Below are 24804 nucleotides of genomic sequence, written 5' to 3' on the forward strand. Positions count from 1 at the left end.
AGGAAGAACTTGTCCGGATGGACAGACAGAAAGGGAGGCTTGGAAGAAAGAGCTTGCAGCTCACTCACCCAGTGTGCAGAGATGATGGCTACAAGAAAGGCAGTTTTCAAAGCGAGAAGTCTGAGAGGACAGTTATGTAGCGGCTCAAAGGGAGCGCACATGAGGTAGGTAAGAACCAAGTTCAAGTCCCACTGAGGCATTAGGAAGGGAACAGGAGGAAAAAGATGAGTAATGCCCTTAAGGAATCTATGTACAACAGGGGACTTGAAAAGAGAAGGCTGATCAGGAAGCCTAAGGAAGGTTGAAATGGCCAAAAGTTAGCCCTTTAGAATGCCCAGAACATAGCCTTGCTGGGCCAAAGAAAGGAGAAACAAGAAAGCCATCAGAAAGAGGGGCAGAAAGTGGATCCACAGCCTTTGCTGAGCATCATGCCATAAATGTATTCCATCGGCAGGCGTATACAGTCTTAGTGGAGGGACGCCTAGCTGCAAAGATAACATCGCAGACTTCGTGAGGAAGGTCGAAGGCTGTCAACTGTTGCCGCTCAATCTCCACGCACGGAGGTGGAGGCTGGACAGGTCCGGGTGGAGGACCGTCCCCTGCTGCTGCAACAGAAGATCCTCCCGAATAGGCAGTTGGATTGGAGGATCGATGGCCATGTTGAGCAGCTCGGGATTCCAGACTCTTCTCGCCGAATCTGGAGCCACAAGAATGACTTGGGCCCAGTCACGCTTGATCTTCTTCAGCACTTTGGGTAGAAGTGGTTTCGGAGCAAGGCGTATAGAAGACCGCAACTCCACTCGTGACAAAAAGCGTCGCCTAGCGAGTGCTGCCCTGGAAATTCCAACGCACAGAACTGCTGACATTGCGCGTTCTCTTCGGTGGCGAATATATCTAACCAAGGCTCTCTCCACTGCTGAAAGAGACCTTGCACCACTTTCGAGTGAAAACGCCATTCGTGAACCATCATGCACCTGCGGCTGAGTTAGTCCGCCCTGGCGTTCAGAGAACCTGCCTGGTGCTGAACTACCAGGGATATGCCCTGATTTTCCAGCCATGTCCAGAGGCGGAGGGCTTCCTAACATAGGGTCCACGGCCCCACCACACCTTGTTTGTTGCAGTACCACAAGGCGGTGGTGTTGTCCATGAACACCTGCACTACTCTTCCCCGGACAGAGGGAAGGAATGCCTTGAGTGCAAGATGAATCACCCGTAGCTCCAGAAGGTTGATGTGAAGCTCGGACTCCGCAGGAGACCAGAGGCACTGCTCTCTGACTCCCCCATGTGGCCGCACTATCCCAGAAGTGATGCATCAGTCACCACTGTGAACTCTGGTTGAGGAAGGGAGAGGAATCTGCCGTCGACCCAATCCTGGTCCGTAAGCCACCACTGCAATTGGTGTGCAGTGCCCCCCGAGATCTGGACGCAATCAGACAGATTCCCCTGAAGCTGCGCCCACTGGAACTTCACGTCCCACTGCAGAGCCCGCATATGCCATCTGGCGTGATTCACCAGCAGGATGCAGGAGGCCATCAGACCCAGCAGCCTTAGGGTCATCACCAGGGATAGGGGCTGAAAGATCGGAATCATAGCCCGAATATCCCGGACTCGCTGTTCGGGAGGATAAACCCGAAACTGAATCATGTACAGAACCGCTCAGATGAAGAGGAGCTTCTAAGAGGGGGTCAGGTGTGACTTCGGCATGTTGATGGAGAACCCCAGCGAATGCAGGAGGTCGGCCATTGTCTGGAGGTGGGAGACGACAGCCTGGGGCTAACCCACATTCAACAGCCAGTCATTGAGATAGGGAACCTCTGATCTGCGCAGATGAGCAGCGACAACCGCCATCACTTTCATGAACACCCGCGGGGCGCTGGTAAGGCCAAAGGGGAGCACGGTAAACTGAAAGTGCTTGTGGCCTACCGTGAACCACAAGTAACGCCGGTGGGCCGGTGGGGAGGGGGGGTAGGGGTTGTGTAAATAAGCATCCTGCAAGTCCAACGCTACCATCCAGTCTCCAGGGTCGAGGGCAGACGAGACCTGAGAGAGCGTCAATATTCTGAACATCTCCGAGGAAGCGGTTGGCGTTCCGGAGATCCAAGATAGGACGCAGGTCTCTGTCCTTCTTGGGCACCAGAAAGTAGTGAGAATAGCAACCAGGACCTACTTCTGGGGCAGGAATGAGCTTGATGGCTCCCTTGGCCAAGAGTGCAAAAACTTCCTGTTGGAGAAGGGCCACGTGATCCTCAAACATGCGATGGTACTGAGGTGGCATGGATGGAGGAGTAGTCTCAAAGGGGAGGGAGTAGCCCCTTCGGACTATTTGCAAAACCCACCTGTCCGACGTGATGGTGCGCTAGTGGGGGAAGTGATGGCGGATGCTGCTGCCAACTGATGTATGGTGGCCCTAAAAGGTCAGACTAGGAGGGTTTGGTGGCTGCTGCAGAGGGGGCTGTGGTGGACTGGGACGCCCGCTGGCCCCCTGAACCACGGCGGTGGTTCCCACATCCCCAGCTGTGCTGGGGTTGAACAGCATGAGCCGGCCTGTGGCTCTGGGCAGTACGTAGCGGGGCACCCCTTCCATAGCCCCGAAAGGGGCGAAAGGAAGACTGCACAGGTTGGGTGGTGGAGAGGCCCAAGGACCTGGCCATAGCCCGAGAGTACTTAAAGCGCGCTAGCGCGTTGTCTGCCTTGTTGCCGAAAAGGCAACGGCCATCAAAGGGCATGTCCATAAGTGTGGATTGCACATCTTCGGAAAAACCAGTCGAACGCATCCAGGCGAGGCGTCGAAGGGCTACTGACGTGGAAATCGTCCTGCCAAGTGCGCCGGCGGTATCCAGCCCACAGCGGATGGTAAACTTTGCTGCGTCTCTCCCTTCAGCAACCGCTCGAGATAGCATGGACCGGGCCTCCTCCGGACACTGAGGCAGCACTTGCGCAACCGTGTCCCACACTGAGTGGGTGTAACGGCCCAATAGAAGTGCGGTGTTTACTGACCGCAGTCCCAAGCTGGAGGAAGAAAACGTCTTTTCCCAAGATGATCCAGCTTTTTGGATTCCCTGTCCGGGGGAGTGGTAGGGAATGCGCCCTTGGACGCCTGGACTACCAAGCTCTCAGGGGTGGGGTGTTGGGAGAGGAAAGTGGGGTCGCCCGGGGCCGGGCGGTGGCGTCGGGCAATCATCCTGTCCACAGGAGCCCCAGTGTTGGGCCTGGAGAACAAGTTACTTACCTTCGGTAACGATGTATCTGTAAGAAACATTAGTTAGTTAGATTCCTCACCTTAGAATATCCCCAGGCGTCAGGCTGGATCCGGAAAGATTTTTGTAGCAATACCCCTTGCGCGTTGCTAGGCATCGTCTGCGGCTCCGCGTCCGTCGTTGGCATCGTGCGCTGGAATGACGTCGTCGGAGTCCTTAGATGCCGCCCTCGCGCGCTGACGTCAGTTCTTGTACATAGCTTTCCCCGCCAGGAACGCAGAGCCATGCAAGAGACCGACACTGGTGCCAAAAAAATCTAGGGCCCTGAAAAGGATAACCTTAACCCTAGATGTCAGTTCGCAGAACGGGGAGGATGGGTGGGTCGGTGAAGAATCTAACTAACTAATGTTTCTTACAGATACATCGTTACCGAAGGTAAGTAACTTGTTCATCTGAAAGAAACACGCTAGTTAGATCCCTCACCTTAGAATAGATACCCCAGCAATACCAACCCCGGTGGTGGGTCTGCGAACCAAGATCACACCAGAAAGTCCTGGAGAACAGAACGGCCAAAGTAGCCATCTCTCCGGACTTGGCTGTCCAGGCAATAGTGCTTGGCAAACGTGTGCAGTGAAGCCCATTTCGCCGCCTGACAGGTTATCCCGCAAGGGAACTCCCCGGCCCAGGGCAGTAGTAGCCGCTGTGGCCCGGGTGGAATGGGCCCTCAACCCAACAGGAGGGTCCTTTTTTGCCAAGGAGTAACAAAGTTTAATACACAACACGACCCACCGTGAGATGGTCCGTTTGTGTACCGCTTTTCCCTTCTTAGCTCCTACGTATCCAACAAAAAGTTGGTCGTCCACCCGGAATTGTTTGGTGCGGTCCAAATAAAAGGACAGCGCCCATTTTGGGTCCAGACGGTGGAGCCTCTCTTCCTCTTTTGAAGGATGCGGAGGCGGAAACAAGGTGGGCAACGTGACAGATTGCCCGATGTGAAAGGGGGTCACCCCTTTCGGTAGAAAAGAAGGACGAGGCCGGAGGACAACCTTGTCCGAATGAACAGAAAGAAAGGGAGGCTTAGATGACAGAGCCTGGAGCTCACTCACCCGTCTAGCCGAGGTGATAGCTACCAGGAAAGCAGTTTTCAGGGTCAGAAGACGAATGGGACAATTGTGAAGAGGCTCAAAAGGAGCGCACATCAGAAAAGTCAGAACAAGATTCAAGTCCCACTGAGGCATTACGAAGGGGACAGGAGGGAACATGTGAGTAATGCCTTTGAGAAAACGGGAAACAACAGGGGACTTGAAAAGAGAAGGCTGATCAGGAAGCCGTAAGAAGGCAGAGATTGCAGCAAGATAACCTTTCAAGGTGCCCAAAGCAGAGCCCTGCTGGGCCAAAGAAAGAAGAAAGAGTAGAACCTCAGAAAGAGGGGCGGAAAGGGGATCCACAGCCTTTGCTGTGCACCATGCCACAAATTTCTTCCACCGGCAGGCGTATACCGTCTTTGTGGAGGGACGCCTGGCTGTCAGAATGACATCACAGACTTCAGGAGGCAAGTCAAATGGCATCAACTGCCGCCGCTCAATCTCCACGCATGGAGGTGGAGGCTGGACAGGTTCGGGTGGAGGACCGGCCCCTGCTGCTGCGACAGAAGGTCCTCCTGAAGAGGCAGTCGTATCGGGGGATCGATTGACATACTGAGTAGCTCGGGATACCAGAACCTTCGTGCCCAATCCGGAGTCACTAAGATAACCTGGGCCCAGTCGCGCCTGATCGTCTTCAGCACTCTGGGCAGAAGTGGTATAGGCGGAAAGGCGTACAACAGACCGCAACTCCACTCGCAACGAAAAGCGTCTCCGAGCGAGTGCTGCCTTGGAAATTCCAACGCGCAGAACTGCTGACATTGCGCGTTCTCTTCGGTGGCGAATAGATCTAACCAAGGCTCTCCCCACTGCAGAAAGAGACCTTGCGCCACGTCCGAGTTCAGACGCCATTCGTGATCCATCATGCACCGGTGGCTGAGTTAGGCTGCTCTGGCGTTCAGAGAGCACGCCAGATGTTGAACCACTAGGGTGATGCCCTGGTGTTCCAGCCATGTCCAGAGGCGCAGAGCCTCCTGACAAAGGGTCCACGACCCCACCCCGCCCTGTTTGTTGCAATACCACATGGCGGTGGTGTTGTCCGTGAACACCTGCACGACACTTCCCCGGACAGACGGAAGGAAGGCTTTCAGTGCAAGCCGGATCGCTCTCAGCTCCAAAAGGTTGATATGGAGTTGAGCCTCCGCCGGAGACCAGAGTTCTCTGATCTCCGCTGTGAGAAGTTGGCCTGATATATGATGTCACTAATTCTAGTGTACACCTTGTATCAGTCCAAACAACCCTTATGGTGATTGGTTGTAAAGTCAACCTTATAGACCAGCTATCCTAGTGGTAGCATGGACAAGAGCAGTCTTAGGCTAAACTCTGAATGGCATGTGAAGCCAGCTGTTATACCATATGTAATCCCTTGAATACCAAATGAAAGGACACCAAAACAGATATATATAAAAATAGAATGTATTTATTCTAGGCAAACCCTCAGCACTCTTTATGAGATTCGAGGAAAGTACAACACAGTCTTATTTAAGCATACATTAAGTCACACAGGTAAGTAATACAGTTAGGCCCTAGGGGCCACGCAAACCATATACTAAGTAAGTGGTATAAGGACCACTGTCACGAACACAGGTTAGGCCTAGGCCTAGGGAATCGCTGGGGCTACACTATACTACCAACAGTTTGGAAGTGGGAGGCCCACGGGATTCAGGTGCAGAGTGGAAACACTCACGCGTAATGCGTAAAAGTCGATAGAATCACTAGCAGTTAGAAATAAGCAGTTTTAGGACACTTCTGGTATAGCTAGAAAGTCGAGACTCGGAAACTAGACCCTAGGATAGTCAATACCCTTGTGAGCACCGAAGTACCCAAGTTACCTAGCCCACGGACTGCGGGTGCATAGGTGTGAACTTGCGTCGGGTTTCGTCGTGGACTTCTATGGATGCCTGAAGGAAAGTTGCTGACAGGCAGTCAGTGAAGAGTGTCCGGTGGATCCCAAGGTGGGGATCAGGAAGGAAGGAACCTGCAAGCAGAAGGGACAGAGTCTAGGTCACCAGCCAGGAGCCGGGAAGGAACCAGGCGATGTCGTGAAGATGCAGGTGAAGAGGTGAAGCTTGTCGCAGCAGCCACGGGTACCAGGAGACGTCGAAGACGACCAGGACCAGGAGGTGAGCTGTCCCACGAAGGCTCTTGCTGTCGGCGGCGTCGAAGTCGAGTCAGGACCCAACAAGCCTTGGCAAGCGGAACCCACGCAGGATGGAGGACTTGCTTCTGGTGCAGACCAGGAAGGTCTGGGGTGCTTCTCTTTCACAGAGGAGCGGGTGCCAGTCTGGAGGAGCCGGACCAGCAAGTTGAAAGTAAAGGTTCGTCGTCGCAGAGGCTACTAGCCAACGGGCCAGCAACCGGACAACACGTCGAGCAACACAGGTGCAGAAGGGCCCCACGCAGAACACGTGAAGTGTGGGGAGCTGGTCTTCTTTGCAGATGGTGCTCGGGAGTGGGGCTTCTCAATTCCCCAAGCACAGCCTCGAGGGAGTCTCGGAAGTCGCGCTAGTCAGTTACTAGCCACTTTTCCCAAGTCGCCGGTCCCACGTCCCTCGTCGCCTCCACGGGTCTCAGCTTCGCTGGAGATGTGGCTCTGGTTCAGAGGTGTCTGGAAGTCTCGGCGCTGGTCAGTCTCTGCAGTCTTCCCTCGTAGGATTCAGTCGCAAAGCAAGCAGCGGTCGCTGGATGGTGCCTGGTTGCCCAGGGTGGTCACTCCTTGGCCACAAGGGAGATTTCTTCAGTCTTCTTCCTGAGGTCGAATGTCGAAGGTCCAGAGTTTCTGTTCAAGTTGCAGATTCAGGTTAATTTAATTTAGCAGGGCCCAACTAGCTACTAATATACTGGGCTAGTGGGCTGGGCTACCTGCAAGGTCCCTCCTATGGGTGGGACCAGGAATGGGAGTGGCTACACCCCCTTTCCTTTGTTCAGTTTTGCGCCAGAGCTGGGGCTGGAGTGCCCCAGCACCGGTTTGAACTGGACTATGCATGGGACACCTTGTGTGCCCCAGGCAGTGTCTCGTTTCATTCAACCCTCCCTGCCCCAATACACTAAATCCTGTCTAGGGTGGTGCTCGCACCTCCCGAGGCAGGAAACCTATTGTCCAAGCCTCCCTCGCTGGAAGGACTCCCAGCAGCAGGATGTCAGACTTGTGTCTGTGGCAGCAGCATCCATTTTGTTATGCTGGGGCTCTGGTTAACTTTAACCGGGTAAGTAGGTTTCAACATGTCTTCTCCCTCTAGAAGGGAGGAATAATATCCTCATTGCCAGAAATGGTATGGGGGTATTATTCCAAAGTGTTAGACACCTTACACGACATGTTTCGATACAGCCAAACCATAGTTACCATAACCGTTTAAGATTATAAGGTACTTTAAGAGTATATGGTAGGCTATATCATAGAACAGCTATAAGGACATGGTTCCGAAAGCTGCAGACAGGCTCAGCTCATGCTAGAGCACCATCTCACATGTTACCAAGCACTCTGCCTCCAGGATTGTTAAGGCCTGCCATAGGAGTGGCTGATAGGTACACATGTGTCTATATATAAGGTAGGTATAGGAATACTACACCTAAGCAAGGAGTGATGACACGACCTTGCCCCAGCTGAGTGATCAGCCAGTTGTGTCATAATGGAAGGCCAGGCCAGGGGTGGCATAATACATGATGCAGCCCCTGGTAGGCCTAGGGTACACCTATGCCCTGGGTACCTAAGGTACACTGTACAGGGGCCAATAAGGTGATCCTATCCAATTGGGTTATGCACCTAAAGTACATAGTATTAGTTTAGAGAGAGAACAGCTGGGCTGTGGGTCTGATTAGCAGGCCCACAGCCACATCTAAGTCGAAAACTAGTGGAGCAAAAGCAAAAAGTGGGGGTGAACATAGAAAGCAGACCCTACTCTCCTACACCCGCCTCTCCCATGTGGCCCCCCCATCCCAGGAGGGACGCGTCCGTCACTACTACGTGCTCCGGTTGGGGTAGGGGGCGGCATCTGCCGTTGACCCAATCACGATTCGTGAGCCACCACTGCAGCTGTTTCGCGGTGCCCTCTGAGATCAAGACATGGCCGGAAGGTTGCCTCGATGCTGGGCCCACTGAAACTTCAGGTCCCACTGCAGAGCCCGCATTCGCCACCTGGCGTAATGCACCAACAGGATACAGGAGGCCATCAGCCCCAGAAGCCGCAGCACCAACCTGACCGAAACCCAGGATAGAGGCCGAAAGATGGGTATCAGAGCCTGAATATCCCGGAACCGCTGTTCCGGAGGATAAGCCCGGAACTGCGCCGAATCGAGAACCGCTCCGATGAAGAGGAGCTTCTGGGTGGGACTCAGGTGTGACTTCGGCACGTTGATGGAGAACCCCAGCAAATGCAGGAGGTCGGCCGTAGTCTGGAGGTGGGAGACGACTTGCTATGGCGAGACCGCCTTCAACAGCCAGTCGTCGAGATAGGGGAAGACTGGAACCCCTGATCTGCGCAGATGAGCTGCGACCACCGCCATCACTTTCGTGAACACCCGAGGGGCACTGGTGAGGCCGAAGGGGAGCACGGTGAACTGAAAGTGCTCCTGACCCACCGTGAACCGCAGGTAACGCCGGTGGGCCGGCAGGACGGGGATGTGAAAATAGGCGTCCTGCAAGTCCAATGCTACCATCCAGTCTCCAGGGTCGAGGGCAGCCAGAACCTGAGCTAAAGTTAGCATCTTGAACCGTTCCTTCCGGAGGAAGGTGTTGACGCTCCTGAGGTCCAAGATAGGGCGTAGGCCCCCTTTGCCCTTCTTGGGAACCAGAAAGTAGTGGGAATAGCAACCACGGCCTACTTCTGGACCAGGAACGCGCTCGACGGCCTCTTTGGCCAAGAGGGCCGTAACTTCCTCCCGCAGAAGATTCAAGTGATCCTCTGATATAGGGTGGCACTGCGGTGGCATGGCTGGAGGGGTCGTCTCGAAGGGGAGGGAGTAGCCCCTTCGGACGATTTGCAGCACCCACCTGTCCGAAGTGATGGAGCGCCAGTGGAGCAGGTGATGGCGAACTCTGCCGCCCACTGGCGTGGAATGGGCCTGAAAGCTCGGACTAGGAGGGCTTTGAGGCGGATGCTGCCGGGGTGGATGTGGACTGACCGCGTTGTCCTCTAGAACCGCCACGGCGGAACCCACGTCCGCGACCGCGTGCAGGTTGGTTCTGCGGCCGGTGGCTAGGCGGACGTGAGGAGGCGCCCCTTCCTTGGCCACGAAAGTCGGAAGTGTGCGGCCGTGGGGCTGAGAGACCCAAGGACTTGGCCGTAGCCCGGGAGTCCTTAAAACGAGCCAGCGCACTATCCGCCTTCTCACCAAAAAGGCGAGCGCCATCAAAGGTCATATCCGTGAGGGTACTCTAGACATCCCCCGAAAAAGACGTGGACCTCAGCCAGGCGTGGTGCCGGAGCGCCACCGTGGTGGAAATCGCCCTACCCAGCGAGTCCGTGGTGTCAAGTCCACACCGTATGGCATGTCATGCTGCATGTCGCCCGTCAGCAAGTGCCTGGGAGAGACGTGTCCGGGCCTCCTCCGGACACAGTGGCAGCACGTCCTCCACCGCATCCCACAGAGAGTGGGAGAAACGGTCCAAGAGGCAAGCGGTGTTCAAAGACCGCAGGCCCTAACTCAGGGAAGAGAACAGTTTCTTTCCGAACTGTTCCAGCCTCTTGGATTCCCGATCCGGAGGAGCGGACGGGAAGGAGGATTGGGAAGTGGAGGCCTGGATAACCAGGCTCTCAGGGGTGGGGTGTTGGGACAGGAAACTGGGGTCGCCCGGAGCAGGGCGGTGGCGCCGGGCCACGTTCCGATCCACAGGAGGAACTGTGGAGGGCTTGGACCAAGTGCCCTGCAGAACGTCGTGAGGGCCTCATTGAACTGCAGCAGAGGCTCTGTGGAGCTTGCTGACGGTTGAAGCACCTCTGTGAGGATATTAGTCCTCACGGCCACAGCAGGCAACTCTAGCCTCAGGGCTTCGGCCGCCTTGCGCAGCACCACTGAAAAAGCTGCACCTTCCTCCGAAGCCACAGTCGGAGGAGAGATGAAGCCAGCGTCCGGCGAAGTGTCCAGACCACTGGCATCCCCCAGTACATCTGCCCAGGCCTGTGAAAGTTGACCCTGGAGGGCCATAGGGTCCTCAGACCCCTCCCAGTCGCCCCCGTCATCCGATTGCTGATAAACAGGAGGAACGATCGGAGCCGGATGGTAGATGAAACGCTCATCCATCGGCGTCGGGTGCGGCGCCGAGCCGGCGTCGGGTCCGGACAGGGGCTAAACCGGGGAACGGCGTCGTCCGGAGACGGCGCCGGAGGTGGAACCGGTGTCGGCGCCGGCGGAGGAGGCGTCGTGAGGTCGACCAGCGCCGACAGAGATCCAGGCCTTGATCCCTCGGGGACCTGCGGTGTCGGGACCGAAGTCGTCGACGGCGTCGGGGCCGCCGGCACGGGAGATCGCCCAGTCGAGCCCACGGGGCCCGAAGGCGCGCCGGCAGGCATCGACGGCAGAGCCAGGCCCCTCATGGCCGAGAGGAAGGCACTGACCTCCGCCGGAGTCGTGTCAGTCCCAGGGACCGGCGGATATGGAGACGGACGCGGCACCTGCGGCTCCGATGGAGCCGCGGGGGTGGGACCACCCTGACCCTCGGTCGAGTCGCGCAACCGGCGAGGGGAGTCCGAAGAGCGGTGTCGCCTTTTGGACTTCTTTGATCGCTTCGACTTACCCGAAGACTTCGAGCCCGACGAGCGATGATGGTGACTGCGGCTCCGCGACCGGTCCTTGGACCTCCTCCTGGACCGGGACCGTGAGCGGCGCGGAGCCGAGTGCCGAAGCTCGAGAAGCTTACGGGACCGCTCCCGCTTAGCCTTCGAGGTCAAGGCCTGACAATCGGGGCACGACTCCGCATCGTGGTGGGCCCCCAGGCAGTAAAGGCACCGGCGATGGTGGTCCGTCACCGACATCAGTCGATGACAGGAGTCACAGGCCTTAAATCCAGGCATCCTACCGGCACCAGAGTCGAGTCGACAGAAGACCAAAAAGAGTCAAAACATTTAGTCAAAAATTGACTAAGGGGAAAGCTCTTCCCGGATCGGCGCTGTCTGGTGCGGAAAAAAGAAGAACTGACGTCAGCGCGCGAGGGCAGCGTCTAAGTACTCAGACGACGTCATTCCGGCGCACGACGCCAACAACAGACGTGGAGCCGCAGACAACGCCTAGCGACGCGCAAGGGGCATTGCTACAAAAATCTTTCCGGATCCAGCCTGACGCCTGGGGATATTCTAAGGATAGGAATCTAACTAACGTGTTTCTTTCAGATCCAGGTGCCCAAAAGGATGTCTGTCAAGGCTTCATTAAACGGCAGCAGGGGTTCCAAAGAGCTTGCTGCCGGTTGAAGCACCTCTGTCAGGAGGTTAGTCTTGACTGCCACCGTAGGTAGTTCGAGGTGGAGATCCTTGGCCGCCCTACGCAACACGACTTCGTATGACGCTTCCTCCTCCATAGCCACGGTAGGAGACAACATGCCAAGATCTGGTGAGGTATCCAAACCACAGGCTTCCCCCAGTTCCTCTCTCCAGTCCTGCTCATACACCAACTGGTCTGTTAAAGGGTCTCCAGTCCTCTCCCAGTCTTTCTCACCCTCCTCTGGCTGCCAATTTGGTCTCAAAGAGCCAGGGTAGAACAGGGGCACAAAAGTACCCGTCGGTGTCGGCCGACGCCGGTCCAACTCCGTGTCTACCTCGAGGTGGAGGCTGGAGTCGACGTCGGCTGGGGACACAACCGACGCCGGTGGCAGACGTGGTCCCGGTGGAATCTGCACCGGGGGAGGCTTAACGAGGTCGACCAGATCCGGAACCAGGCTTGGATCCAGGGGGACCCTGCGGCACCAAGGCTGAAGCCGCAGACACTGAAGGCCCAGGGCCCCCAGCCAAGTCTGCGAGGCGTGAAGGCGCGCCCGCGGAGTCGGGCTGCCCAAAGATGGCATGCATCGCTTCGTAAAAACTCCGAAGCTGGGCAGGGGTCGCCCTGGGTCCCGGAAAGGGAGGGAAACCAGAAGTCGACCCAGCAGGCTCCGCACGTGGAGCCGTGGGAGGGGCACCACCCGCATCCCTCGTTGTGTCGGCCGACGGACGGGGAGAAGTTGAAGAGCAACGATGCTTCTTCGAATTCTTTTTGTGCTTCAACTTACCTGACCCGAGTGCGAAGACTTTAACAAAGAATGGTGTTGGCTCCGAGATCGGTCCCTCGACTTCCTCCGCGACCGGCACGGAGCCGACTGCCGGGCCTCGTGAGCTTTTGGAACCGCTCCCACAAAGACTTCGGGCCAGGTCCGGCAGTCGGAGCATGACTTGGGGCCGTGGTCGCGCTCAAGGCAGTAGAGGCACACGCGGTGCGGATCTGTCACCGACATGAGTCGGTGACAGGATCCGCAAGCCTTAAAGCCGGGAATCCCTCGTGCACCAGGAGTTGAGGGACTCAAACAACAATGAAGTCGACAAAAGTCGAGAAAAACTTCAGTCAAAAATTGACTGGGGGTACCGCTCTCTCAGGATCTGTTCTTGCTGGCACGGAAAAAGAAAGAACTGACGTCAGCGCGCGAGGGCAGCGTCTATGTAGCTACTGCGGCACCATCCTGGCGACCATGACGCCGAACTCGTTCTAAGGTAAGAAATCTATAACTAACTGTTTCTTTCAGATTGCAATTGCAATAAGGTTTCACAGTGGGAACTCTGCCACTGTGTTTCTCTTTTATTCATAGGAAGAGGTGTCAGGGTGTGGGATCTCCCACTGGTTTATTATGCTAAGCATGTAATTGCGTTTGCGGAAGAGCCGCTCCAATATTCGGTTGCTTGCAATATCAGGTGAAGCTGTTAATGCCATTAGGAGTAATCAGCGTTGCCTTAACTTTATCATTTTATCCAGAAAGGCTACTTTTGCCAAGTTGATTTAAAAATGTAATATGGTTCCTTTTTAGGTCTCAACTACTTTTTCTTTTGCCTGGACTTGTTTGACTTTCCGAACGAGCTCAGCCGAGGCCTGCAAATCATGTCCTTATCATGTTTTCCACAGTCTTTGGTTTCACACAAGCTTTTAAGCCGGATTCTATGTTGTTTTTCATCCTATAACATGTTTGATTTCATTAGGTCAAATGTACAAACCTAAAACAAAAACAAAACAAAAATATACTTACTTAATGGAAGTGTAGTTTAAGAAGACGTCCCACAGTAGGATCAACCTATTTACATTGTGCTTTTGACAGCGTGATTATTTGGAAATGATTAAAGAGATAAACATCCTGTTATTGCTCAGTTGTATGAAAATGGAAGCAGCTTTGAGTTGTGTGCTTTCAACTTTTGATGCTTTCGTTTAGGTTTCAATCGTTGGTGAAATAAAACGAATATCAAGGGATGCCTCCTCATGCTCTCCAAACGCAGCATGTAATGTGAGGTTACATAACAATATATCTTGCAAGTAGACAGTGAAACACTTAGCACCACTGCAGCACAATCCTCAGTATCAGTGCAGCACCACTCCAGCATCACCTGAGCACCACCACAACACCAGCACAGCACCACCTCAGCCCCAGTGCAGCACCACCGCACCAACTCAGCTCCAGCACAGCACTACCTATGCACCAGTGCAGTACCAGCATCACTACCAGCGCCGCACTACCTCAGCATCAGCACAGCGAAGCATTACTCAGTGTCACCACAGCATCACTCAGCACCCCTGCAGAACCGCCTCACCATCAGTGCAGCACCCTTTCAGCACCAGTCTGCGTCACTCAGCACCACTTCAGCAGCAGCACCTGAGCATCACTCAGCAGCACCAGAGTACCACCACACCACACCAGCACAGCACCACCTCGGATCCAGTGCATCACCTCAGCAACAGCACAATACCACCTCTGCACCACCGCACCATGATATCACTACCAGCGCAGCACTACCTCAGCATTAGCGCAGCACCAGCACAGCATTACTCAGAGCCACCACAGCATCAGTCAGCACCACCTCAGAACCAGCGCAGCATCTCCTCAGCATCACTCAACAACACAATAGCACCACCACAGAATCAGCACAGCACCATCTTCGCATCATTGCATCACCACCAGCACAGCACTAACTCATCACCAGTGCAGCCCCACCACAGCATCGGTGCAGCATCACCTCAGTAGCAACTCGGCACCAATGCAGCACAGCATCACCTGAGCACCACCTAAGCATCACTCAGCACTACCTCAAAATCACTCACCACCACCTGAGCACCCCCTCAGCACAAGCACATCACCACCTCAGCACCAGCACAGCATCAGCACAGCACCACCTCAGCATCAGCATAGTTCCACCTCAGCATTAGAAAAGCACCATCTCCTTATCAGTGCACCACCACGCTCAACTCAGCATCAGCGCAGCATCACCTCAACATCAGCACAGCACCATCTCAGCATCAGCACAGCACCACCTCTGCATCCGTACACCACCACCACCAGTGCAGCCCCACCTCAGCACCTGTGCAGTCCCACCCCAGCAGTAACTCAGCACCAATGCAGCACCACTGTAGCATCAGCACAGTACCACCTCAGCATCAGCACAGAATCACCTCAGCACAGCCCTACCTCAGCAACTCAGCACCAACGATTGCACCACCTCAGCCTCAGCGCAGCATCACCTCAGCAGAGCACCAACTCAACATCACTCAGCACCACGTCCGCACCACCTGAGCACCAGCGCAGCACTGCCACCTCAGCCTGACTCAGTACCACTATAGTATCATTCAGCACAGCATCACTCAGCACCAACTCAGCACCACATGAGGACCAGCACTGAACGACCACCTCAGCATGACTCAGTAACACAACAGCATCACTCAGTACCACCTTAGCATCAATCAGCACCACCTCAGCATCAGCACAGTACAACCTGAACACTACCACAGCATCACCTCCGCATCAGTGCACCACCACCAGCGCAGCCCTACCTCAGCAGCTACTGAGCACAAAGTTTGCACCAGTTCAGCATCAGCGCAGCACCACCTCAGCACAGCACCAACTCAGTATCACTCAGCACCAGCTCAGCACCACCTGAGCATCAGTGCAGCACCACCACCTCAGCATGACTCAGCACCACCGTGGCATCACTCAGCCCTACCACAGTGTCCCTCAGCACCACTCAGCACCAGCACAGCATCTCCTCAGCACCAGTGCATCACTTCAGCAACAGCACAATACCACCTCTGCACTATTGCAGCACAATCTCACTATCAGCCCAGCACTACCTCAGAATCAGCGCAGCACCATCACAGCATCACTCAACACCAGCTCAGCATCAGCACAGCACCACCTGCGCATCAGTGTACCAGTGCAGCACCAACTCAGCACCAGCACAGCCCCACCACAGCACCAGTGCAGCACCACCTCAACATCAGCACTGCACCATCTCAGGATCAGCACAGCACCACCTCCATATCCGTGCACCACCAACAGCGCAGCCCCACCTCAGCAGCAACTCAGCAACAAAGCTTGCACCATTTCATCATCAGCGCAACGCCACCTCGGCACCAGTGCAGCACCACCTAAACATCAGCACAGTACCATCTCAGCATCAGCACAGCACCACCTCATCAGTGCACCACCTCCAGTGCAGTCACACCTTAGCATCAGCACAGCCCTAGCAAAGCATCAGTGTTGCACCACCTCAGCATCAGTGTCTTAATATGGCCGCCAAGAACACGGGAACTTCATTGCGCATTGCACATGCGTCTACTGCATCTACGTAGCATGACGTATTCTGTCGCTTGGTGGGACAACTTTGCAGCTGTGCAATAGCTTTAAATATGGCCGCTTGAAACTCACATTAACGCATATGCTACTGCTTGAACTTACGAGTTTTAGTTCAAGCAGTAGCTTTTCCTTTTTCAGGTACCGTCTTCATTGATCAATTATTTTGACTATGTTTGTTTGATGTAATCTTGCCTCTTGGAATAATATGTGATTGATTTTGACTCACAAAATTATTAATTTAGATAAAGGTTTTCCAAACTTTCTGAGGTTGTGGTTATTTCAAGTATAAGATAAATGTAATTTTCTACCTTAAACTATCACAGAAACCTGATTCACTGAGAAAGAAATCATTAAAGAGGTAAACTGGTAAAACTTGGTAAAGGTAAAATTAAAATTGCAGGTAAAACTCAATAATTGATATCAGCGGGATCTGCTAGCTCATTTGTGTGAATGGTTTGGGCGCAGGAGAGTATTTAGGTATGTGTGTGTATAACCCGAGCTGGTGACCCGCTCTCTATCAGTTTTTCTTGGTAGCAGAGGCATGGTTAGGTTCTAGTTAGTTAGGTAGAAAATATTGTGGATTGAAATATTTTGATTTATGCATTAACAACCACTATTCGTTAAATGTTATGTTTCATGTTGTCTAGAAATTCCCGGGAATATTGAATAGTGGGTGGCGCATGGAAGCCATACCGCAGTGAGGTTACCTGTCTGGATCAGGAAAGTGCTGAAAGTTACGCAGGACTAGAAGCACTGATTTAGGGATTATTTTCTTTCGTATAAAAGTGAGAGTAATTGGTAGCAAAGGAGTCTGCTGGTGAAACTTTAGTCTTATATCACCTAGAAAGGGTAATACTGAAGGAGTAGCAGGTTCTCTGATGCTTGCATGAAGTGTAAGCGAAAAGTTTTACTCGTAGTGTATGAAGAGTAAGCGGAAGGGTTTTACTCGTAGTGTGTGAAGAGTAAGCGGAAAAGGTTTGCTCGCAGTTAAAAAGTTGACTATTCTTTGAATTTAGAAGATCAGGCACAGTAGCGAATGTTTCTATGTTGTTGATTAATGAAAATTCTATGTAAAATTGTGAGAAAATAAGTTTTCATATTACCTTGCGAAGGAGGGGTCAGTTGCGGGTGCTGCACTGACGTCACAGAGGGCCGGGCTGTGATTGGTTAAAACAGCGGCCGTGTGGCTGTCGTGAAGAATTGTAAAGGAGGGGTCAGTAGTGAGGAGTGATACTGACGTCATAAAGAGCCGCGCTAGTATTGGCTAAACGCATAGCAAACAGAATCTGATTAGTGAGAAGAGAAAAGAAGCCGTGCTGGTAATGGTCAGTTGATAAATTAAAAGCGAACATTTGATTAGTTGAAAATAAAAGCCATAGTAATAATTGATAGTGGGTCTTGCATGTGGAGACACGATCTTACATTAATAGGGAATCGCCCAGACAGAAAGTATTTAGGTTTTGCCTACGAACAGTACATAAAAGGAAGATCACGCAAAATTTATGGAGAAAAAAGAAAAATGTCATTTATGCAGAGAATTAAGAATTATTTTAAAAAGGATAAACCCATTAAGACTAGAGAGGGAATTCTTATTCCTCCTCTGAAAACTCCTGCATCCTATATGATGGTAGAAAGAGGCTATCATACTTGTGTATGGATAGAATATACAAAAGATGATGGAATATTGGCGTTCCCAGAGAATGGAACATTTAATGGAAGAATATTGCATTACTTACGAACTAGAATGAATAAATTAGAACCAAGACCCAGATTAACTCAGTATGAATCCCTAGAAGAATGGGAAACTGAGGCATTTGAGCGAGATAAACTTAGGAGTGACAGAAATTTGAGTAGATATTATCCAAATTTTCACGTGAAACTCGAGATAAGCAGATGAAACAGTGGAGACAGGCCATGTTAACTGAAGGCTTATACCCTGTATTGGTGACAGAGGAACAAACAGGAGGCAAGTGCACAGAAAAGAAAAAACATTTAACGTTAACTGTTGCGGGGAATCAGAAGATGGTTATTTAGAAGATATTTTAATGAAAAATCTTCCGCCCTATCAAGAAGGACCTAATAGAACTACCCCGAGTGCTCCGATTCTAGATACACCCTTAGTGCCACAAATAGTACATGAAAGAACAATGGAAAGGGTACTTCAGGAAAAAGAAAGGGAAGCAATAAATAAGAATAGAGACAAATGAATACAGAAGATAACACAGTTAAAAGCACATCCCTAAGCGCTGACTATACCAGTGACTATAGGTCCTGTTGTCCCACTGTACGGGGATAAAACAAATTGTCCTAAAACACCTGTCATGACTACACCCATTATTGAGCCAAGAAAAGAGAAGTTAGTAATTGATGACCAAGCTAGTGATTGTGAGGCTGTAATTTCATTAATGGACTTACCGATAAGAGGGCAAATAAATGACACACCCAGAAGAGTCACCCCAAGTTGCTCAAAAGAGGTACGAATCGAGACAGCCACCGGATCAAAAAATGCCACAATTGTAACCCCAGATGAAATAGAAAGATGGGCACAAGAAATAGAGAAACCAAATTCACCACCGAAAATATTAGACATATTCAAATTGAAAGTTGAATTAGAAGAAATTATAGCTGGGAATGTAGGACTAGATAGGTTAAATACCTATAACGAGGAAGAATTGCTATTCATTTGCAGAAGCATAACACGAAACACAAAAACCTTTCATGAAAAATTGGTAAATTTAGCCTCTGAAATGGGAATAGAAATTGGGCGATCCAAAGTATTGCAAAAACCTTATAGAGCACAATTTTCTGATAAGGATTTAGAAAATATGAATGTGTCAGGAAGAAATTTACAGGTTAAAGAATTAATGACAATATTGCAGAAATGGGGAGATTTGGACAGGTGGAGAAGAAGAAAGAGGACGCCCAGGCAAATCAGGTCACATCTGAATATTTAGTAAAAGAAACAGAAAAGGCAGAAAAGTTGTACCCAATGAGAGAGGTTCCAGGAGGGGGATATGTACGTGTCCCATGGACCCGAAAGGATATATTATCATTTACAAATGATTTCCCAAATTTGAGAGAAAAACCAGTGGAATGGTATAGGCAAGTTGAAAGGTTTGTGAAGGTATCGAAAGTTTTGTTGAAAGATTTAGATGGTCTCTTTCATATAGTGGTGCCTGCTGATTTGTGGACTGAATGTAAAATCACAGTTGATTGGCTTAATGATGAGTACCAAAGAAATGAGTAAGCAGGAGCTCCCTCAGAGGAGGTCATGAAGAAATATAACCAAGTAATAACTTTCTTGAAAGGTAAAATTCCTCCAAATGAAACAGATTGGATAAAAATAGATAGAACAACTCAGGAAAAAGATGAATCAGAACATGCGTATTATGAGCGTCTCCTACAGGTGTTCAAACAGTACAGTGGTTTTGAGAGTATTGGGGACAAAGACATGACGCATTTTGTGTATCGATTTGCATCAGGCTTACGAAAAGAAATATCTGAAATGATAAAGCAGCATCATTTGTGCTGGCAAGCAAAGTCAATAGAGAAGATTTTAAAATATGCAAAATATTGTGGAGATGAAATTGATAACAGACGAAAGAATTTAGAAGAAAAAAAGATGTGGGCTCAAGTGAAATTGGCAGAACAGCAAGAACTCCAGTTACAGAACCAAGTGGGAAATGCAGGAAGGGGGCATGGTCAAGGGGAAAATAATGGGGGTAAACCAAAAGGACGGTTAAGTAGGGAAGAGGCCAAAACGAGGTTTCCCTGTCATGGGTGCTGAAAATTGGGGCATTGGAAGAACGAGTGTAAAAGCATACAAAATAATAATGGCCCAAATCAAAATTTAAATCCACAGACGCAGAATGAGGTGCTAATGAATCAACCTCAGCAGGTTGTAAACCTACAGAGTCAATTGGCACCTGCCCCTTTGCCAAATTTTGTGAGTCAAGCCAAGTACAGTGCGGACACAGGATTTCAAGAAGAAAGTGGTAAGAAAAACTATGTAACATCGCAGTTTCTTTTGCAGGATACATATGTTGGAGATCAAGATCAATGACGGTGCCTGAGGGGGGAGGGGGTGGGGGGTGGGGAGAGGAGTGCGTACTTGGAGCATCGTTACCAGTAGATCAGTCAGGTCTGTACATTGATGGAAAGGTAGAAGGAAATGACATTACCTTTTTGTTGGACACTGGTGCTACCTGTTCTACTGTGAGAACAGCAGACACCCCAAACCTAACCCTCTCAGGAGAAGCGATCCAAGTAGTCGGCGTTTCTAATAAGCAGATTAGGACCCCTATTACAAAACCAATGGAAGTGTGTATTGCAAACTTTAAAGAAATGCACACATTTGTAGTGTGCGATTCTAGTCCTGTAAATTTATTGGGAAGGGACTTGTTGTGCAAAATGAATTGCACCATATTTTGCACACCGGACGGTGTTGCCATACAGACCCCTGATAAAGATGGAATATATAAAATTATGTTAGCCAAGCAAGGAACAGGGGATTCAGGGATGACCAAAGACGACTTACCCGATGAAGTCAGAACAACAGTGAATCCTGAAGTATGGGATTTTACAGGAAAAGAAGTAGGGTTAATGACAGACGTAGACCCTGTTAAAGTGACTGTGAAGGAAGGTGCAGTCTATCCAAATACTCGACAGTACAAGAGTAGTCCCGAAGTAAAGGCAGGTGTTGCTGCAGAAATTGATCAAATGGTCGAACAGGGCATTTTAAAGGAAACCATGAGTAGTCCTTGTAATTCCCCTATAATTGACATTAAGAAACCAAGCGGAAAACATAGAGTAGTTCAAGATTTAAGAAAGATCAACAAGATTGGTGTGCCATGTTGCCCTATAGTGCCCAACCCTGCAGTGATTTTGTACCAAATACCTTGGAACGCAAGATGGTTGACTGTAACTGATTTATGCCATGCGTTTTTCTGCATCCCATTGCATCCTGATAGTCAGTTTTTATTTTCCTTTAAATTTGAGGATCGTATTTATGTTTGGAATCGCGTTCCTCAAGGGTACACAGAAAGTCCGTACATTTTTAACCAAATTTTGAAAAAAGCCTTAAGACATTGGTGCTGCCTCGGGAATCAGTTTTGGAGCAGTATATTGATGACCTATTGCTCGCGTCTAAAACAAGAAGTGATCGTGTATCCGATTCCATTGCCTTATTGAACCATCTACCAAATGGTGGACATAAAGTGTCCCCTGAAAAATTGCAATTCTGCAGAAGCGAAGTAAAGTATTTAGGACATCAAATAGAACGAGGAACAAGAAGAGTGACCACTGAGAGAATAAATATAATAAAGCAAATGAAGCTACCACAGTCACAAAAAGAAATAAGAATGTTTCTTGGTGTTGTGGGATATTGCAGGCAATGGATTATAGCTTTTTCTCTACTGGCAAAACCCTTGATACAAATGACAAAGAAACGACCAAAAGACCCAGTAGAGTGGGGCGATCTGAGCATGCAATCTTTTGTAAAATTGCGAAATTGTTTATGTGAAGCACCTGCTCTAGGTATGCCAGATTATTCGAAAGAATTCCCATTGTTCTGTTGTGAGAGAGAAAACTGTGTCCTCTCAGTTTTAACACAGAGACATGGTCTAATGCGACGTCCAGTGACGTATTTTTATGCTACCCTCGATCCTTTAGCATCTGCATTGCCAGGATGCTTAAAAGCTGTGGCTGCAACATGTGTAAGTATAGAACAAAGTGAGTCAATTGTAATGGGACATCCTGTTAAGGTATACGTCCCTCATGCAGTTGAAATTCTGCTAATAAGAACACGTACTCAGTATCTCACCCCAAGCAAATTAACCAAATAAGAAAGGATCATATTGGGAGCAGAAAATGTGACCGTAATCAGGTGTACAATTCTTAACCCAGCTACCTTGTTGACAGCCCCATACAATGAGGAAGTGAAAGATGAAGCTGAACACGAATGTCTTGATGTAACAGAACTTAGTACCAAACCCCGAGCAGACATACAGGATGAACCTTTGAAAGATGCTGAACACGAACATTTTGTAGAGGGCTCATGTATGCGCCATGAGGAAAAAGGTATAAGTGCTGCTTATGCTGTATGTACATTGGCTGGAATAGTCGAAGCATCCTATTTACCAGGAGTCTACACCATTTACACTGATAGTCAGTATGGTTACGGGGCTGTGCATGACTTTGGCAGCTCTGGATGCAGCAGGACTTCCTGACTTCTTCAGGGTCTCCCATTAAAAATGGAATTTTCGTTAAAGAGTTGCTTGAAGCAATACAATTACCAAAAGAGGTGGCAGTGGTAAAATGTGCCGCACACTAGTCAGGAAATGACCGTGTAATTGCAGGCAATCGATATGCTGACCAGGTTGCCCAACACTGTGCTAAGTTTCAAATGGCAGTAAACATTGTGAGAAGTTGGCCTGATATATGATGTCACTAATTCTAGTGTACACCCTGTATCAGTCCAAACAACCCTTATGGTGATTGGTTGTAAAGTCAACCTTATAGACCAGCTATCCTAGTGATAGCATGGACAAGAGCAGTCTTCGGCTAAACTCTGAATGGCATGTGAAGCCAGCTGTTATACCATATGTAATCCCTTGAATACCAAATGAAAGGACACCACAACAGATATATATAAAAATAGAATGTATTTATTCTAGTCAAACCCTCAGCACTCTTTATGAGATTCGAGGTAAGTACAACACAGTCTTATTTAAGCATACATTAAGTCACACAGGTAAGTAATACAGTTAGGCCCTAGGGGCCACGTAAACCATATACTAAGTAAGTGGTATAAGGACCACTGTCACGAACACAGGATAGGCCTAGGCAATCGCTGGGGCTACACTATACTACCAAAGGTTAGGAAGTGGGAGGCCCACGGGATTCAGGTGCAGAGTGGAAACACTCACGCGTAATGCGTAAAAGTCTATAGAAATGCAAGTTATTAGAAATTAGCAGTTTTAGGACACTTCTTGTATAGCTAGGAAGTCGAGAATCGGAAACTAGACCCTTGGATAGTCGATACCCTTGTGAGCACCGAAAGGCTCAAGTTACCTAGCCCACGGGCTGCGGGTGCATAGGTGTGAACTTGCGTCGGGTTTCGTCGTCGACTCCTATGGATGCCTGAAGGAAAGTTGCTGACAGGCAGTCAGTGAAGAGTGTCCGGTGGATCCCAAGGAGGGGATCAAGAAGGAAGGAACCTGCAAGCAGAAGGGGCAGAGTCTAGGTCACCAGCCAGGAGCCGGGAAGGAACCAGGACGGAACCAGGCGATGTCGTGGAGATGCAGGTGAAGAGGTGAAGCTTGTCGCAGCAGTCACGGGTACCAGGAGGCGTCGAGGACGACCAGGACCAGGAGGTGAGCTGTCCCACGAAGGCTCTTGCTGTCGGCGGCGTCGAAGTCGAGTCAGGACCCAACAAGCCTTGGCAAGCGGAACCCACGCAGGATGGAGGACTTGCTTCTGGTGCAGACCAGGAAGGTCTGTGGTGCTTCTCTTTTACAGAGGAGCGGGGGCCAGTCTGGAGGAGCCGGACCAGCAAGTTAAAAAACAAAGGTTCGTCGTCGCAGAAGTCACTAGCCAACGGGCCAGCAACCGGACAACACGTCGAGCAACTCAGGTGCAGAAGGGCCCCACGCAGAACACGTGAAGTGTGGGGAGCTGATCTTCTTTGCAGATGGTGCTCGGGATGGGGGCTTCTCAATTCCCCAAGCACAGCCTCGAGGGAGCCTCGGAAGTTGCGCTAGTCAGGTACTAGCCGCTTTTCCCAAGTCGCCGGTCCCACGTCCCTCGTCACCTCCACGGGTCTCAGCTTCGCTGGAGATGTGGATCTGTTTCAGAGGTGTCTGGAAGTCTCGGCGCTGGTCAGTCTCTGCCGTCGTCCCTCATAGGATCAGTCGCAAAGCAAAGCAGCGGTCGCTGGATGGTGCCTGGTTGCCCAGGGTGGTCACTCCTTGGCCACAAGGGAGATTTCTTCAGTCTTCTTCCTGAGGTCGAATGTCGAAGGTCCAGAGTTTCTGTGCAAGTTGCAGATTCAGGTTAATCTAATTTAGCAGGGCTCAGCTACCTACTGATATACTGGGCTAGTGGGCTGGGCTACCTGCAAGGTCCCTCCTATGGGTGGGACCAGGAAGGGGAGTGGTTACACCCCCTTTCCTTTGTCCAGTTTCGCGCCAGAGCTGGGGCTGGAGTGCCCCAGCGCCGGTTTGAACTGGACTATGCATGGGACACCTTGTGTGCCCCAGGTAGTGTCTAGTTTCATTCAACCCTCCCTGCCCCAATACACTAAATCCTGTCTAGGGTGGTGCTCGCACCTCCCAAGGCAGGAAACCTATTGTCCAAGCCTCCCTTGCTGGAAGGACTCCCAGCAGCAGGAGGTCAGACTTGTGTCTGTGGCAGCAGCATCCATTTTGTGATGCTGGGGCTCTGGTTAACTTTAACCGGGTAAGTAGGTTTCAACTTGTCTTCTCCCTCTAGAAGGGAGGAATAATATCCTCATTGCCAGAAATGGTATGGGGGTATTATTCCAAAGTGTTAGACACCTTACACGACATGTTTTGATAAAGCCAAACCATAGTTACCATAACCGTGTAAGATTATAAGGCACTTTAAGAGTATATGGTAGGCTATATCATAGAACAGCTATAAGGACATGGTTCCG

At 50.8% G+C, this 24804-nt stretch overlaps 1 long non-coding RNA gene across 2 annotated transcripts in view; it reads left to right on the forward strand.

Annotated features, from left to right (window-relative positions):
• LOC146833018 (uncharacterized) overlaps positions 1 to 24804 on the forward strand; it is a 280746-nt gene that overhangs the window by 237736 nt on the left and 18206 nt on the right. Inside the window, exon 3 of one of the 2 annotated variants that reach the window (XR_014960489.1) lies at positions 19993 to 20125. The exons of the other annotated variant lie outside the window; for it this stretch is intronic. This is a non-coding gene — a long non-coding RNA (uncharacterized LOC146833018). The remainder of the gene's footprint in view (positions 1 to 19992; positions 20126 to 24804) is intronic. 2 annotated transcript variants of the gene reach the window in all.

The sequence above is a fragment of the Triturus cristatus genome, chromosome 4_2 (assembly GCF_964204655.1).
Source record: "Triturus cristatus chromosome 4_2, aTriCri1.1, whole genome shotgun sequence".
Classification (NCBI taxonomy): domain Eukaryota; kingdom Metazoa; phylum Chordata; class Amphibia; order Caudata; family Salamandridae; genus Triturus; species Triturus cristatus.